Source organism: Polypterus senegalus, chromosome 16 (assembly GCF_016835505.1).
Source record: "Polypterus senegalus isolate Bchr_013 chromosome 16, ASM1683550v1, whole genome shotgun sequence".
NCBI lineage: Eukaryota > Metazoa > Chordata > Cladistia > Polypteriformes > Polypteridae > Polypterus > Polypterus senegalus.
The window spans coordinates 39,468,974-39,488,204 of NC_053169.1; the positions used below are offsets into that span (position 1 = coordinate 39,468,974).

At 40.4% G+C, this 19,231-nt stretch overlaps 1 long non-coding RNA gene across 1 annotated transcript in view; it reads left to right on the forward strand.

Moving 5' to 3' along the window:
* The first annotated feature begins 6,958 nt into the window (after positions 1 to 6,958).
* LOC120516840 overlaps positions 6,959 to 19,231 on the forward strand; it is a 35,586-nt gene continuing 23,313 nt past the window's right edge. Inside the window, exon 1 of the long non-coding RNA XR_005630928.1 lies at positions 6,959 to 7,094. This is a non-coding gene — a long non-coding RNA (uncharacterized LOC120516840). The remainder of the gene's footprint in view (positions 7,095 to 19,231) is intronic.

Genomic DNA, 19,231 nt, shown 5'->3' on the forward strand with positions numbered 1-19,231 from the left:
TCAGTTTAATATGCTTGAGAGGCTGACAACTTTTGGGCCAGCGCAATAGAGTAAGACGACAGCAGACCTTGGGGTGAAAAGCCTTAATTTAACTGGAACTGTAGACAAGTATTACGATTGGAGCTAAGAAGAAATGGTTAGTGAATAGGTTGGATTAGATTATTATTAATAATAATAATAAAAATTCCTTACATTTACAGTGCATCCAGAAAGTACTCACAGCGCATCACTTTTTCCACATTTTGTTACAGCCTTATTCCAGAATGGATTAAATTCATTTTTTTCCTCAGAATTCTACAAACAACACCCCATAATGACAACGTGAAAAAAGTTTACTTGAGGTTTTTGCTAATTTATTAAAAATAAAAAAACTGAGACATCACATGTACATAAGTATTCACAGCCTTAGCTCAATACTTTGTCGATGCACCTTTGGCAGCAATTACAGCCTCAAGTCTTTTTGAATGTGATGCCACAAGCTTGGCACACCTATCATTGGCCAGTTTCACCTATTCCTCTTTGTAGCACCTCTCAAGCTCCATCAGGTTGGATGGGAAGCGTCGGTACACAGCCATTTTAAGATCTCTCCAGAGATGTTCAATCAGATTCAAGTCTGGGCTCTGGCTGGGCCACTCAAGGCATTCACAGAGTTGTCCTGAAGCCACTCCTTTGATATCTTGGCTGTGTGCTTAGGGTCGTTGTCCTGCTGAAAGATGAACCGTCGCCCCAGTCTGAGGTCAAGAGCGCTCTGGAGCAGGTTTTCATCCAGGATGTCTCTGTACATTGCTGCAGTCATCTTTCCCTTCATCCTGACTAATCTCCCAGTTCCTGCCACTGAAAAAACATCCCCACAGCATGATGCTGCCTCCACCATGTTTCACTGTTGGGATGGTATTGGCCTGGTGATGAGCAGTGCCTGGTTTCCTCCAAACGTGACGCCTGGCATTCACACCAAAGAGTTCTTCTTTGTCTCATCAGACCAGAGAATTCTGTTTCTCACGGTCTGAGAGTCCTTCAGGTGCCTTTTGGCAAACTCCAGGTGGGCTGCCATGTGCCTTTTACTAAGGAGTGGCTTCCGTCTGGCCACTCTACCTTACAGGCCTGATTGGTGGATTGCTCCAGAGATGGTTGTCCTTCTGAAAGGTTCTCCTCTCTCCACAGAGGACCTCTGGAGCTCTGACAGAGTGACCATCGGGTTCTTGGTCACCTCCCTGGCTAAGTCCCTTCTCCCCCGATCACTCAGTTTAGACGGCCGGCCAGCTCTAGGAAGAGTCCTGGTGGTTTCAAACTTCTTCCACTTACAGATGATGGAGGCCACTGTGCTCATTGGGACCTTCAAAGCAGCAGAAATTTTTCTGTAACCTTCCCCAGATTTGTGCCTCGAGACAATCCTGTCTCTCAGACAATTCCTTTGACTTCATGCTTGGTTTGTGCTCTGACATGAACTGTCAACTGTGGGACCTTATATAGACAGGTGTGTGCCTTTCCAAATCATGTCCAATCAACTGAATTTACCACATGTGGACTCCAATTAAGCTGCAGAAACATCTCAAGGATGATCAGGGGAAACAGGATGTACCTGAGCTCAATTTGGAGCTTCATGGCAAAGGCTGTGAATACTTATGTACATGTGCTTTCTCAGTTTTTTTTATTTTTAATAAATTTGCAAAAATCTCAAGTAAACTTTTATCACGTTTTCATTATGGGGTGTTGTGTGTAGAATTCTGATGAAAAAATGAATTTAATCCATTTTGGAATAAGGCTGTAACAACAAAATGTGGAAAAAGTGATGCGCTGTGAATACTTTCCTGGATGCACTGTAATATGTGCTGGGAGTGGGGAGCCACTACAACCATCGCCAGTATCCACCTGCATTATGCAACAGCAGCTATTTTTGTGCCAGTACACTCACCACACATTAGCTGTTAGGCGGTGAAATGGTGAATGAGAGAGAGAGTCACTTAGAGACAGGGAATGATTAGGGGGGCAGAATGACTAGATTATATTAGATTAGGATAGATTAGAGTTAAAATGAAAGTTTTACAGAAGCTCCCAAAAATACATAAATAATAAAAAAAACAACTCCTCAAAACACATAAAAACTTCTGGCTTGGAAAACAGGGAGCTGCCACTGTCAATTACAGGCTTGTAGGTGGCAGTAAGATGAGGTCAGACCTGCTTGGCTTGCGCCACAGGTTTATATTTAAAGTCATTCATATTTGGATAGAGCGGGTCCAGCTTTTGGTGTCCATGGCTGGCACATGCATAACAGACACTTGATTCCTTGTCTGAATTCACCCACATTCAGAATGATTCTTCATTAAGATGTTGGGACAAAGTGAATCATTTCCATTGAGGAGTCAGCAAAGATGATGTAATTTATGTTCATGAGAAGTGACATGACCGAATTCAGCCTGCATTTCAATGTTATAATGACATTTTAGATTTAATTGTATTCTGCTCCCTTTTCCACCATTACACATTCACAAAACTCTCTGGTCCCTCTCCTGCTCTTTCTGCTCTGTCTGATTAAACCCATCCAGTATTAAAATCTTGCAAGCCGGTTCTCCACAGTATCTGAACCTGTCGTAACTCACTATGGGATGTAACAGTTCAAACAAAGTACATGAAAATCAATAGAACATTTCTAATTATGTATGTGAAGTCAGGCTAGGTCAGAATCCATTCCACTTTTATCCTTGCTCCGGATATTCACTCTTTCGCCCTCTTTATTTTCGGACATCTCTTCTGGGTCTAACAGGACTCATTAGGTGGCGGTGATTGTGGTGCTACCAGGTGAATACAGAAAATCTATACTAATAAAAGGCAAAGCCCTCAGTCACTCACTCACTCACTCACTGACTCACTCACTCACTGACTCATCACTAATTCTCCAACTTCCCGTGTGGGTGGAAGGCTGAAATTTGTCAGGTTCATTTCTTACAGCTTCCTTACAAAAGTTGGGCAGGTTTTATATCGAAATTCTATGCGTAATGGTCATAACTGGAAGCAGTTTTTCTCCATTTACTGTAATGGAGATGAGCTTCAACGCCGTGGGGGCGGAGTTTCGTGTGACATCATCACGCCTCCCACGTAATCACGCAGTACATAGAAAACCAGGAAGACCTCCAAAAAGCGCTGAAGAAAACATGCATTATATAATTGAGAAGGCAGCGAAACAATAAGAAGCGAGCGAGTGACATATACAACCATATTCATGAGTTCTGCTACTTCGGAAACAAAGCACGATGTAAACCTACACTTTAAATTAAGTTCATAGACAGGCTGCCGCTGGCATTTGTAATTTAGTGCCTGCCCATATAAGGCCGTCCGTCAGCGGCAATCCAATAGCAAACTCCCACTAAATATTCACGGGTGAAGGACTGTGCTTATGGAGAGGAAGATGAGATGGTCAGGGTGGTGTTTGACACAAACTCAGCGAAACTGCAAGAGAAAGTTTTAAGTGCCAGGACTAAGGTAACATTAAATACAGCCATGGACATAGCACGAGATGGCACCAGCACAGCTGGGAAACTTCGATGCATGTACACCGAGCGGCTCACGTGAACTGACGCAGTGCACAGATAAAAGGCAACAGTTCCAAAGAGCTGAACAAAAACCGAATTACACAATTGAAAAGGCAGCAAAAAATATGAAGCGTCTGATAAGCATATTCATAAATTCAGCTACTGCGGAAACAAAGCACACGGTGGAAAAAGTCAATGTCCGCTAAAGGAAGACAGTGTAAAAAAAAAACCCGTGCATGCAGTGTGTCAGGTCTCAGATAAAGAAGAAGACGAGCTGTTTATTGATGCAGTAAGAAACGAATCGATGAATGAAACCTGTCATCTTTACAACGATTGACAAACACGGAATGTAACTTGAACACAACACATCCTACAAATACGAACCTGATTGAAAAAATAATGATAATCAAATCCTTGATGACAGCAACACTCAGTAACACTCACAAAACAAATACTGTATATTGACAGTCATGTTACGTTATTTTTAAAATGTTCCCTTTTCTTTTTCTAGCTTTTTTAACACACTACTTCTCCGCTGCGATACGCGGGTATATATATATGTATATGTTTACTGAACCTGTGTGTCTCATTTGTGGAGCTAATGTGGCTGTAATTACAGAATTTAATCTAAAACGGCACTATGAGACAAAACATCAGGGTAACCTGAATGCAATGCAGAAGATACAGAAAGCAGAAGAATTAAATAAGAATCTGACACTTCAGCGGACGTGCACAATCACAAAGTGATTTCAAGTGAAGCTGCTTTTATGGGAGACACAAATGCACCAGTGCACTTTGCCTCACTTTCCCTGTTGCCAAGTAATGTTAAACCAAGTCGTCACTACGGTGTTCCCAAATACGCACTTTGCTGATAAACTGAGCGCACTGAGTTTGCACGGCGCTTTGGTGACTTTGAAGAACAAAAAAAGTCCGTCTACATGCGGCTCGAACCTTGTGCATGTTTGGTAGCACATATCTGTGTGAGAAGCTCTTCTCAGTGATAAAGACTAACAAAACAGCACACAGGAGTCGCCTCACTGATGAGCACCTGCAATCCATCCTGAGAATCTCCACAACACAGAACCTCACACCAAACAGAAACAAACTTGTTGCCAAAAAAAGATGCCAGGCGTCCAGCTCTAAAATGACATATGAGCAAAGACAACTGAATGATTTGATTTGTTATTGCTGAAAGGAACACATTTTATTTATATTTCTAGGTTTTGTTATGCAGCATGTTCATATTTGAATTTGTATAATTTTGACAGGATATATTTTTATGGAGAGCAAAATCTTTTGGGATATTTAAAATCTAAGTTTATTTTTATATAAAATTACATAAGAGTAAAGAAATTTGAATGTTTGTTCTTTTAATGTTTACTTTATTTCTAACTTGTATAATTTAGACAGGATATATTTTTATGGAGAGCAAAATATTATAAGTTGTTTAAGGTTTGAGTTGATTTATTCAGGAATAATATTCCTGTCTGTTTTACCATTCCTACCAAAGATATTTCTGTCGACTAAATAAAAATTCCTTCTATTTAAAATTTAAATAGAACTTGAACAAATACGATAGTTCATAATATCCACGCAGACTTGCACGTAAGAGCGGGAGTCATCCGTTTTAACAAGCAGCGTATTGCACTGATACGACATAGCTGTGTGTGTATATATGTAGATATGTATGTATATGTATATATATGTTTATATATGTGTGTGTGTATGTATGTATATATATATATATATGTATTTGTGTATGTATGTATGTGTGTATGTATATGTATGTGTATATATATATATATATATATATGACAGCAACACTCATCACTCACAACAGTGACAAAACAATTACATTGACAATCATGTTACGTTATTTTCAAAATGTTTCCTTTTCTTTTTCATTGCTTCTTTAACACACTACTTCTCCGCTGCGAAGCGCGGGTATTTTGCTAGTGTTTAATATATGCCACTTCACATTCCTCACAGCCTCTTCTGTTCTCACAGATGTTATAGAGGAAAGTAGCCGTCAGATCTTTTACGCTCACCATGTGACATTTCTCAGATTTGCAGCTTGTCTGAGAGACAGTTGAGGTAGGTCAGTGGAAGGGTCTGCTTTGACAGCAGCATCTCTCCAGTTTGGTTTGAAAATTCATGTAAAAATATATGGTAACAAGCCAGAGGCCAAATCTTAACATTACTAATCAAAACATTAACATTAAAATATTAATAATTCTAAATAAAATAAGACAAATGGAAAATAGAAAGAAAGTTTCTGTAAAGGCACGGCACCCAAAAGTAGAAAAAGTAGGTGTCCGTTTTTCATATGAAAACCTTTGGGTCTTATGGATAAACGGCACCAAACGGCACCACATCCTAACCAATGGAAGAAGTCCATGTAAGCACTATCTGAGGTGCGCATTGGTAGGTGTGTATAAAAAGCAATTTTCTGATTTCTCAGTGATATCCAGCAAATGCTAGATGATTATCAAAGTTCTGTTGTGTGTAGAACATCTAACGTCCTCTACATAAAGCTCCAGTGCACAACATGGGAATATACCTCCAGAAAGATGACTCAAACAAGTTGTGTATAATGGTAAGACAAGAGGCTAAGATGGTTTTTCAAAAAATACCACCTTAAATGAGGACTTACACAAAACAAAGTGTTGATACAGCAAGATAAACAAGAATAGTAGAGGGCTGAACGACATCAGATAGGGACCAGCCAAAGAGAACCAGAAGCAGGTGGAGCTGGGAAGATGAAATGTATTGACAGCCCATAGGAATGGAGGTGTTTTAGCACCCACTCTGCACATAAACCATAAAAAGGAAATTCAGTATTGCTATCCAAGTGAACGTATCCCCTCCAACTATCAGAGTAACAATCAACTAGGCTGGTCAAGCAACAATAAGATCCTGAAAGGGACACTAGAATAAACTAAATGCCCCAGATAGTATTAAGTTAGAATTAATTTTAGTGAAGGAAAGAGTATAGCAAATAATTACAAAGGAGAGGCAGGCATGTTCAACCTGTAAGAAAACGTTTAAGGCAGAGACGCTTCTACTTACCGCTCCTTTACAATTATTTTGTGTTTTACATTTAGAATTAATTTAGACCTCTTTCAGATTTCCTTTTTCACTTTCATTTTAAAGATTTTTTTTTCTTTTGTTCAATGTTAAAAAGCCAAATTATATCCATTGTAATTTAATGCTGTACAACAATAAAATCTGAAAACTTCTTGGGGGGCTGAATGTTGCAAGCAAGATCACTCATTCAAGAAAATCGGGGTGCAAACATCTGATAGGACTCCAGTACCCTTAGAGAAACTTGTGCTGTCTACCATACTGTATACATAGTCTACAGTATATAAAGTAGGAATAACGGCTTGTTAGTCAATGGGCTGATCTTATTATTTTTCTTTCTTAGTGAATTAATTTGGACCACTATGGAAGACAGTGACGCCTAAGAAAAAAAAACCAAAGGTGAATAAAGACAAATCCGCTACTGAACCCAACACAGATCCAAGGACTGACAACTCAAAAGCCAGATCATCAACTGTCTGCTGGGTCAGTCACAGTCAAAACAAAGATGGGTAACAAAGTAAAGTTGTAATTAAGAGTGTTAATCGATTAGTGCAATATTGTATTTAATATTATTAATAATATATAATTTGTTGATTACATATTGGTATTAGATAAGCTTGGGAGAAGTTGGAATTTATACAATGAACCTTGGGTAAATAAGGAAAATTGTTTTTTAACTTTAGCTTGGAAATGATTACAAAAATTCTAAAATGATTCTTAAATTTTGATATTGAAAATTACAGATTTGCATAAATTTGTGCTTACAGTGAAACATGTATTCCATACAACAGTACTTAAATAACTGTGTAGTACTGAGGTAATGACACAATTCTATAAACCATCACATATGACATTAAAATGCATAGACATCCTGTTTGACATTCTAATGATCCATTTATCCACCCATTTTTGAATCCTTGTTTTCCATTAGAGGATCATGGAGAGTTGATGGCTTTCCCAGCAGCTTTAGGTCTATAGCAGGAACCAGCCGTAGATGCAGCATCAGTTCTTCCGAGGGCATTCCATGCACACAACCACATACCCCAGCTTAGAGCACCGATTGTCGTGACCTTTGCGTCTTTAGAATGTTGACGAAAAACTTTTTACATCAGTGGTTCCCAAACTCGGTCCTGTGGACCCACTGTGGCTTGTAGTTCTTGTTGATTTTAAGGGCCACTGATGAATATCATTTACAGTGTCTGGCCTTCAGGAAGAGGTGATTCTGAAACATGTCAGCCTGAAGGTCACGCTGGTGTTAAAACTTGGATACCTTTGGATAACAGTATGGAAGACATTATGCCTTTGATGGCCATTTGCATTGTTAATAATTTGTCTGACCTCAAAACCTGTAATTATGCAAGCTGATAAACTCAAGTTGTAACGGCCGACCCCTTACCCGGCCGGCAGCTACATCTCCAAGACCTGTGGCCTGGATTAATTGCTGAGGTTAAATCTTAATCAAGCCGTACCTTTAACAAATTAAACCTTTCCCCCACAATCGAAGGAGTAAAAAAGCACAAAAGAAAAGCAGATATGTAAACTTAAACTGATAAATTGTATTAAATGAAACAGACAAGCTAAACAAATTATAAATATCCCTCCACCAAAGCAACACCGTGACAAATCCCTATATGAATATAACAACCCCTCCCTTGCCCTTGCAACATATAACAAACAACACAAATATCAAAAAAGAATGAATGAAGCACGGAAATGGACGGTCGTGAACTTGAGTCAGAGTAACAATTGTCCTGAATGCAGATGACTGGTTAACCGATATATGGAGTGTTTGTAATTCCCGGAACAAAATGGAACAGCCTCACCGTGTATCCTCGGCGATGGTGGAAAATGATCCGACCCCGGGGTCTCTCGTGATGAGGGTGTTGGAGTGAGTCCGGCGTAATGAAAGACAAACTGGATGGAAATGCGCGATGTGGAATACAGCAGTGACTTTTGTCACTGTCCTGCTCCGCTGGCAGACTGAGGAGATCGTTCCTCTCCCACACTATGCGACTCTTCAATTCCACCAAGGGGAGTAAATGCTAACATTACTCAAAGTTATTGGCTGCTTTTACATGCATTTTTATTACTCTTTAATTTAATTTTGTTTTTTTGTATCAGTATGCCGCTGCTGGATTATGTGAATTTCCCCTTGGGATTAATAAAGTATCTATCTATCTATCTATCTATCTATCTATCTATCTATCTATCTATCTACTCAGCCATACTCAGTACTCACCCGTAAAGGATCAGTTAACCCATTGTGTATGGGAAAGAAGAAAAAAATTATGTGCAAACATTAAAACTCCTCACACACAAAATATCCTGATCAGGACTTGAATACTAACCACTGTGCCACCATGCCATTGTACAGAATGAAACTGTATTGACCTGCTATTTTAATCCAAGTGGGTGTGGCTATTTTAATCCCCGCCCAGTTTTTCCTCGTGAGATTTGCCGAGACTGCTTTAAATAAGCACCACACAGCCACAATACCTCAGTTAGTACTCAAGAGTGAGATAGAAAGGATTCACACTGAACAGTTAGGTTGGACAGTTGATGCACTTCGTGTCACCTTTCATTTACATTTGCTGAGGAATTCTGAGTAAGGATGTCAGATGACAGGGAAAGGCATAACTCAAATAATCACCCCCTTGCACAAGGTGATGGGCCACACATTAAGGCAATTCCTCAACGCATTCAACACGGGCCATTCAACAGAAGTATATCAGGTGATGGGCTGCACAATAATGCTGTAGTATTTCGAATTTGCCTTCCAAGACCTGAGAATGGGGCAAGGCCAAATGCAGGGGGTGTGCCATACCCATCTATGATGGTTGTGCTCGATCATATAATGCGTCACCTTTTACGAGGTGACAGGCCACCACCCAATGAGGCAACATGGCATGTCGACCGTGCCCCCATGTAGATGTTACATTTTCTGATATATATCATCTCTCTATCCTATTACTGCACTTCATTTTTAGAAGATGAAAAGACCATCTCAGATTTTATTAACAAGCATCTGAGCATTAACAGTATTTGATCCAGTTTCTGTAAAGAATCAATGGTTTGTTAGCAGATCTCTTCATAAGATAAGCATCATACTGTGGAGGATAAGGTGTTAGTCATTTAATGTCTACCAAAGACTTTTGTTATGATGCAGAGCAACTCCCTGAACATCACATGCTTCGGTTTCACACAAATTTAATTGATATTTCTAACTCTGGAAGATGGATGAAATGTAAAAGTGTCCATTCATCCAATCATTGCTGTTAAGGATTGTGGGAGGCCAGAGCTTTTCCCTGTTGCATAGGGCACAAAACAAGAACCAAACCTGAACACATTAATTGTCTGAGTAAAATATTTTAATAAGCAGTTTATCCCAATTAAAATGGCAGCAGTAGAATGGTGAGTCAGGAGAGATGCACATGGTGCTCTATGTGTTGCCATTCACGTGCCAGGGCAATGATATTGTAGGTAGGCACCAATCTAAACTGAAAAATGCACATATATCTCAGCTATCAAATTGTTCAAAAAGCAAAACGATACAAAAGCAATCTACCTTTGAATACTAAGTGGGTTGTTCACATGGGAGCTTCGATTCAACATCTTCCTCCAGTGAGAATGGAAATGATTTTGTGTTGGCAGCAGTTTGCTAGTCAGCTCTTCTGCACTTCTTGCTTTTACACTGTGTTGCTACAGAACTGTGACAAAAGTTGAGTCAAATGATAATCAGATTATTCAGCTGGTCCACAAGCGAGCCCAACTCACTCTTGACGTCTCGGCCGAAGGAGACAAAAGACAATACAACTGAGATGGCACAATATTATTCGTCTTAATTTTACTTAAGATGCCCTGAATTGTTTAAAAAAGAAAAACTCCATTCATTTGATATTTTGAACAATCACGTAGAGAGTATTGAGAGCTGGCTGCACTTACGTGGGCATAAATTGGTGCAGTACTATCAAGATTGCCATAAGTCAACTGCAGAACGTGTGTGCATCGAGACATCTTAGACTCCCTGAAGTGCAGAACATGTAACATGTCATCCATGAGATGCTGCCTGTTCATTCAAGTCTGAGGCGGTGACACGGAGCTGCGATTCTTTTGTGTTAATTTCATATCTAAAGGCAGCATAATGCTGTGTAAATATATAACCCCTGCAGGATGTACTGAAGCTCCTCTGTTGTATAATCTGGGGATTGTAATGGAGTTTGACTACTAAAGATTACAAGTAAAAACAAAACACTTTTGTACAAATTGCAAACTACCTGTCTCTGCATATTCCCACCATTTCCTCAACAAATTTCTTTTAGCGTGCACTTCTAGCTTCAGGTCTTTTGGGTTGTATTACTTTGCCACATTTTGGATAGGACAGTTAAAACAGAGCAGCCACCCAGACAATGGTGATTTGATCTGTATGATCTCACGCTCAGATTGTAAAATACCCTGAATCCTTAATGAAAAGAGAGAGGCGCTTTTGAGCTGATGCAGAAAAGTGAATCAATATCAGGAAAAAGCCATTCAGTAAAACTGTTAGACAACTGGGCTGGTTCTGTAAACAATTCAAGCAAACAGTAACACTTGGTGATTTGGCTTTACAAGTCTGCCTGAATTGGTTGTGGCAACAAAAATAATTTCAGTATGTGAGATCAGTTAAATTTTCTTAATTTTCTTGTTAATAAACTACAGTATTTGTTCCAAGGTCTACACTCTGCATAATTTAAAAAATGTATTATTACCTGCATACAGAGCTTCATTATTACCTTTCATTCATTCATTCATTTATGAATCCTGCCAGTTCCAGTTCAGGGTCAAGGGAAGCTTATCCTCATGATATCTTGGCACTCTATCAAAGACATTTTTTGAATTTCTTTCACACTGTATTATATACTCACACTCACACAAAATGGAGTTGTCAGTTAATCTAACTTTTACATTTTTTTTTTTTATCTTGTCTCACCTCATTTTCTAAAACCATATTTCCTGGTCTGTGGTGGGCTGACGCCCTGCCCGGGGTTTGTTTCCTGCCTTGCACCCTGTGTTGGCTGGGATTGGCTCCAGCAGACCCCTGTGACTCTGTAGTTAGGATATGACGGGTTGGATGATGGATGGATGGCTGGATATATATCCTGGTGAGGGTCGTGGTAGAAGCAGATCAAGTAGGTCAGCCCAGACCTCCCTATCTCCAGGTACAGATTCTAGCTCTTCCTGCAGAATTTCCAGGTATTCCCAAGCCAGCTGATAGATATAATTCCTCCAGTGTGTCTTGAGTCTGCCACAGGGTTTTTCCACCATGGGGAGTGCCTGGATCAGCTGTAGAGAGAGCCCATCATGGAGTGTCACCCCAACCAGCCTTCAAAGAAACCTCATTTCTGCCACTTGCACTTGTGGTACAAATTAAAAGAAAGTGTACTCTGCTGGGGATGGTTTTCCGGAACTCACTTCTGGAGCTAGGTCTTTGAGTGGCATTTGCTGCTGAGTGCCTGGTGGCTGGGCAACCTATATAACCTGAAATGATGACATAGAATTTTCTTGTGTCTGAAAGACAAAGGGTGACAGTCAGGTGCAGTTCCAGGTTAGTGGCAGGCATAGGTGGGGAAGATGTAGACAGACTAGACCTTGGCAATGAATACTTCTTCTTTTCATCTTTTCCACATCTATGTAAGGTTGATGTACCTAATCAACCCTTTCCCCACAGCTTGGTCCCTAACCTCCTTCTCCAGTCTAATGCTTTTTCAATATTTCTACCTGCAGAATATCCTCAAATATTCTGTGTTCTTCCAGTGTATATTCAATCCTCTGTCTTCCAAAGTCATTCTCCATTCTTCCAACTTCCTCTCCATACCCTCCTTTCTGGTGCTACTTAACACAGTGTCATCAGCAAAAAGCCAGGACCTGGGAATTTGGTCTTTTATCCCATGATTTAAAACATCAATAACAATTTCAAATATGTAAGGGCTTAAAGAAGATCCCTGGTGGAGACCTACTGAAACTGGGATCTTGTCTGTTACCCCAACACTGCTTTTATCCCGAATCCTCACTCTCTTTTACATATCCTGGACAATCCTCACATACTTCTCTAGCCCTCCTTTCTTTCTTATGCACCTCTAGACCTTTTGATGTGGCACTCTATTGACATGATTAACACCATTTGCAATCCTTTGTTTTCTCAATGCTTCCATATGATCTGTTTCAATGTAAAGAATGCATCAATTATTCCTCTCTCTGGCATTAAACCAAACTGCTCTTCCACTATGGTGGTCTCTTCACTATGCCTTCTCTCTGTAACCTTTTTCATTTCGTTTGATATCAGCTTTATCCTTCTATATATTTTCCGTAATTCTGACTATAAACTTTCTTATAAATGGGTACAATAGCTTTGTTCTTCCACTTATCTGGTATTCTCTCATGTTCATAGATCTTTGGCTTTTGATCACACAGCACACTTTCCACCCTTCCCTCAATTCCTTCCACTGGTACTTCATCTGGTCCTGTTGCCTTTTCATTCTTCACTCTTTTCAGTGCCTCCTTTACTTCTCCCATCCTTATTTTTGGTATTAGCCCTCCATTTGGGAGTATATCCTCAAATACTACCCTGAAATCTTCAAATGGCAATGAAGACTACATCTTTTTCTTTGGAAATAAAATGGGAGGCCTGGAAATACAGTGGCTTGCACAAATCAGGTGTCCTGGTTTTGAACTCTGGGCCCAGTCACTGTGAAATGTATGTATCTGCCTTCTATTGTCTGCAAGAGTTTTTTCCAGGGTACTCCAGATTTTCCCAATTTACTGCAGGGATTCAACGCTGGGATGATGCAGGGAAAGGATAAAAGCCCCTCCAATACTGAAATGGATTAAGCAGACTTAACAGTGACATCTTAAGTTAAAATAACAAGAAACCTTCAAGGTGACCAGAATTCTTTTCATAAAATATAAAAGCAAAAATTATTTAGGGATTACATGCAGCCTAAGAATTGTGCATTCAACTTTGAAGTTTGACTGAATATCTGAATATACAGTCAATAAATTGTCCCTCTGTATCCAGCCATCATGTTTGAGTCCTTAACCTAACTGTCTGCTTCAGAGATACAGGGAGTCTGTGTCTGTCAGGGCACCATAGCAGAACTCAACCACAGAAAGGACTCAAGCCCATCTGCAGGTCCACTTGTTCATATGGGGCAGACTTAACGTCTACAGTTGATCTAACATGCATGTTGTTGGGATGTTGGGGAAAACCAGATTATCCAGTGTGAAAATAAAGGGAGAGACGGCATGAAGGCTTAAGGTACCACCATGGTAAACCACATTTAATGGTGGAATACTAAGTTGTTAAATAAAAGAGCACATGAGGGTGTAAAACAGCAATGTCTGCTGTGATCAAAAGGGTTCAAAGAAACGTTGCTTCAGATTTGGAACTGTGTCTCCATCAGTCATGGGTCCATAGAGAACATCCACTTTAGGTGGCCCTTGTTTTAAATCAGTCTCCTGGGAGGGGCAGAGCTTCCAGAGTTGGTGTGGAAATGATTTAATTTGTCCTCCGACCGGTGTCCCTGTAAGCTGCATGTGTAAAAGAAGATTGTATTACTGACAGAGATCCCTCTCTACTTGGGGTGAAATTTCTCACCTGGTTCGAGCCTTGAAGATGTCCTCTAATTGCCCATGCTTAACTCCTAAATAATCCACACAATCACTGGGCGAATGAGCAAACTCAGAACAAACAGTGATCAAGATGTGATTCAAACTCTGGCTCAGGAGTTTGTGAGTCAGCAATGATTACCAATGTGGCACCATTTATTGGGCTTCTTTCTATTCAGTTTGATACTGCCTATGTTTATTTGGAATTGATTGACTGTTCTATGAGTGAAATTGCTTCATATCTTTTGGACTTTCAACCTGTGGTTTATTTAAATCGGATGGGTGTTATGGCTGATACCAAAAATTTGTACCACCTGCAACCCGGCGATGCAATCCGGCTCCCAGTTGCAGAGAACTGCACAAGTCCAATGACAGCAACAGTGACATAAGTAGTGGAGTGTGTGAACTGCTGTAGATAATGGTTAGGAGAGCAAGGAGAACCTGGCCAAAGGCAGCGTTAGCTATAAGGCAGTGCGCTGTGAGCTGATAATAAACCGTTAAACCTGATCACCTGAAGAAGGCCACAGGGCATGCAGGAAAAATCACCTTAGACCAATGAATCACTCCTTTTTGTTATAGTGGACCCCATTTACAATAACCCTTCATGATGGAGTTCCATATCTATGGGTAACCACTTTGCTCACTATCATGAATGCATCTGTTGCTGGAATCTTAAAATCAACATGGAGTTATAGAGACAAGTCAATATCTATTCCTCTGTGTTAACTACCTGCAAAGTACTAGTTTGATGATGTCCAATGGGATAAAATGAGTCCTGGCACTGTCGGACTATTGCTGTCTAAAACGTTGCGGAGCTGTGGCGAAACAGCAGTAATGGTACTGGTTCCTTTATTTACCAAAGTTTGCATATTTTCATAAATCAGTTGTGACAATGAGATTAAAGACACTAGGCTTAGCTTATGATGTCTTCTAGTTCTCATGTATTGTATCTCACATAATATGAATAGCAGTAAGTAGTTTTGATTGGAAAAATGCACCAAAGCATTTTTTCCTGGAAGTTTGCTGGGTTCACTGGTGAGCTTGCTCTGCAGCTAGCTTAGACAAACTTTTTTTTTCCCAGCGCCCCATGATGCTTTGCAAGTCCAGCTTGACATCACAGACCTGTAGCAGCCATGTTAGATGGGGATGTGTGCTTGGATTGCCTTGTGTTGCTGGCAGCCTCTTAATTCTGCTCTTTGGAGCTTCACAGAGTAACAGAGCATTTTCTGAGAATAAAATTATTTTATAAAGATCCTGCATTTGGCCTTATATCAAGTCAGAGTTTGATGGGAAATCATCCCTAGTGGACATTTCTGGAAGTGGTATTCACCCTCTTCAAGTGAGTACTTAGTAAATGCACCTTTGGCAGCCCTGACAGCCTTGAGTCTGTGTGGACAGGTCTCTCTTTATCAGCTTTGCATGTCTGGACACTGCACTTTGTCTCCATTCTTCTTTATAAATTTGTTCCAGTTCTGTCAGGTTACATGTTGATTGTGAGTGAAGAGCCTTTGACAAAGACTGTCCGGCCTCAAGTTTACTGAGATCTGGACTCTGATTTGGCCACTCTAGGACATTAACATTGCTGTTTTGAATCCATTCCATCGTAGATTGGGTTTTATGCTTGAGGTTGTTGCCTTGCTGGAATCACATCTTCTCGCAAAGTGCAGGTTTCTTGCAGACTGCATCCTACAAGATTTCTCATTTTTGCTGCATTTATTGTACTTTCTACCTTCACAACCCTTCCAGGGCCTGCTGCTGAGGAGGACCCCCATAGTCTGATGCTGCTATCACTATGCTTTATGACAGAGACGGTGTGTTTTTGATAATGTGCAGTGTTTGGCTTAATCTGAAGGCAAGAAAGCTCAATTTTGGTCTAATCTGATGATACAGGCTGCTCCCAGCTGACTTTAGAATCTATCATGTTCCTACTGGTATACTCTTGCCAAGATGTCGTGTGCATTTTTTTAACAGTGACTTTTTCTTTGCCAATCTCCCATATCATTGTGACTGTTTAATCTCCTGGGCAGTAGTTAGTTGTCATCACAGTCTGTATAGTCTCAGTTGCTGTAGTTTGTACCTCCATGACAGGTCTCTCTCTTGGTGGCCTCCCACACTTGTCTTCTTGCACAATTGCTCAGTTTTTTCTTGGAAGATTTACATCTGTCATATTCTTTCCATTTCTTAATGGCCGACTTAACTGGACTCCTAGGGATTTTCAGTGACATGGAGTGTTTCCATCCCCTGACTTGTGCCTTTCAGTCACCTTCTCATGGAGTTGCCTGGAGTGTTTGTTGTCTTCATTGTGTGCATTAGGCCACATTACTGACTCACCATAAGTTACCCCTTCCAGATACAGGGACATTTAGACTTCAATCACGAGAAACCCAACCAGTGGTCTCCATTGAACTAATTCTGGGGCTTCTAAAACCACTGGGCTGCACCAGTGAGGATCTAAGTGTTTCATACTAAGGGGTGAATACTTATGGGATCAGTTATTTTTATTTTTTTTTTTATTTTCAATTAATTTAGACCATTTTACAGAAATCTGTTTTCACTTGACATTACAGAGTCTTTTTCTCTTGATTAGTGTCAAAAATGCCAAGTAAAACCCTTTGTCAACGGGGTGAATACTTTTTGCAGGCATTGCATATTGATTTTTTAATACTTTTACATTTATGCATGTAACAAACTTAATTATTCTGTATCAACCTGTGATGTAAGGCCAGCTGGGAAGAACCCAGAAGCTGTCATTAGGTCAGCAAAACCAAAATTGACATTATTAAATGTTCTTATGGGCAGTTTAGCTTTTAAACACAGCCTAGGTCATGACAATCTAAATACCATCACAGTAAATGTGGAGGGAGGACAAGTTAAACATGCATTTGATTAAAAGGTTGCTTGGGTTGTAGTTGCATGCTGTCTAATTAAATGTAAAGAAAAAGATTGTGCAGTAGAACAGTTGAAAACGGTTCTATTGAGCAAGATGCTTTTTGTGAGGGAAAGGAAACAAATAATAACAAATTGCAAAAAAAAAAAAGCATTTTCATATAAAAAATCATTTAAAACCTGTATATTAATAAAATTGAGGAGAGTATAACAGTGTAGTATAGGCTTTGGAAAGGTGTTCTATAAATACATTTATTGTAGCGACCAGAACATGTCAGGTTCAAAAAAGGAGAAACACAGGGAGACAAGGGATCAGAGAAAAGTTTACTGGAACAGTCAAAAAAAAGTTGCACGATTGTGCAAGCAAAATGAAAAACTTTGGACTTAAACTATTTGAAATTGTCTATGAATCTCCCATTGTTATGTCCGGAGAGATGCCGTCAATCAACCAAAAAAACAAAACCGTTGCATTCACATGCATCGTCTCCTTTACGTCGTCCTGCTCGAACCCTCCAGAAAAAAAAACCAAATCCCTGCCTCTGTTATAATACATTTTTCTTTAATATTTCTGTCACTATATCTGGACAACACTGTTAAAGGATCCATTCACATGTGTATGCTACGTTTGGCACACAGGGGCTCAGCATTTAGAATTGCCAACCAAGCATTAGATTAGATAGCCAAAGACAACTGGAGGATTGTATAGTCAGCCTAAACACAGAATAAATAGTATTTCTGTCCTCTGTCAGTACAAAAATCTTCTTTCCTTGTTGGGAGAATGAGAACCGGCATGTAGGCATTGTGCTATTTCTGTATTTTGTGGAGGAGGAGTTCAGTCCCTACCTGCCCTTGTTTGGAGACAGAGAAGACCAGCAAGTGAAGCAGACAGTATTAAAAGGCTTGGACAACAGCCAAACCCTTTGAAGCTGTCGGACCTCTGTCTGGAAAAATCCTATCAGCGTGGTGACAAAAAATGGCAGACTGTGTAGAACCAGACTCCCACACCTGGATAGAGTCTGTCATAGGCTTCCCGTCTGTAACCGCGTAAAATCGCCAGTATAGTAAGCTATAGTATATTTCTCTCATGTGTTTTGTACCGCCGTAATCACAATGGGAGGGATATCGCCTTTTCTGTCATATTTCTATATTTTTCGGTTACTTAACATGCCGCAATTTCAAAAGAACACATTTCCGGAGAGCTAATGCCTCCTAAGGAAACTGCCTCCTTTCCCTGCCCCTCCATTCAGGGTGCCACCCCTTTTCATCCCTTTCCTGTCCATCGAACATCTGATGCCAGTCCTCCGCGCCATTCTCCGCCCTTCTTCGATCGACCCAATAGTCACGTTCCCCCATCCCCACAGAGGGCTTTAGCCTGGCCGGGATGCTACAATATTATTATTATTAAATAATAATATTGTTATTAGGAGACATAATTATAAAGATAAGCAATGAGTGAAATATCACAAACAAATAAATAAATAAAATATCAAACACTAAAGCAATTATGCACAAAATAAGCATAAATGAAAAAAAATGACAGAATAATCTTTTATTGCAAAAACACAATAAAACAATAAAAAGATGTCAACAGCACCCGGGCACAGACAGGCAGACATCTTGTTTTGCACAACCACCACACGTTTATTTACAATATATACAACTGTTCTGGTCACAAAGACCCCAGTCCTTTGGTCACACAGACCCACACAAGTGCACAAACCCCTTCCCAAAGTCCTGGCCTCACGACGCCTTGCTTCGGGCCGCCTTCATCCTCTCTGCTCCTGCCTTGTCCTACTTCCACCCGACTCCAGCCTCGAATGTATGAAGGACGGCCCTTTAAAGAGTGCCCGGATGAGCAGCAGGTGTTCCCGGCATTCCTCCGTAGGCCACGCCCCAGCGTGGTGGAAGTGCCGGCTGTCCTCCTGACAGCCCTCCGGGTAACACCCAAGGTCTTCCCCCCAGCACTTCCTGGTGTGGCGGAAGTGCAGGGGCAACAAGTCTCCAAGACATCGGGGCGCCTCCTGGCGGTGACCACGGGCCCCTACAGGGAAGGGTTTCCATGCCTTTGACCCGTGGCCCACAAAGCAACCCGG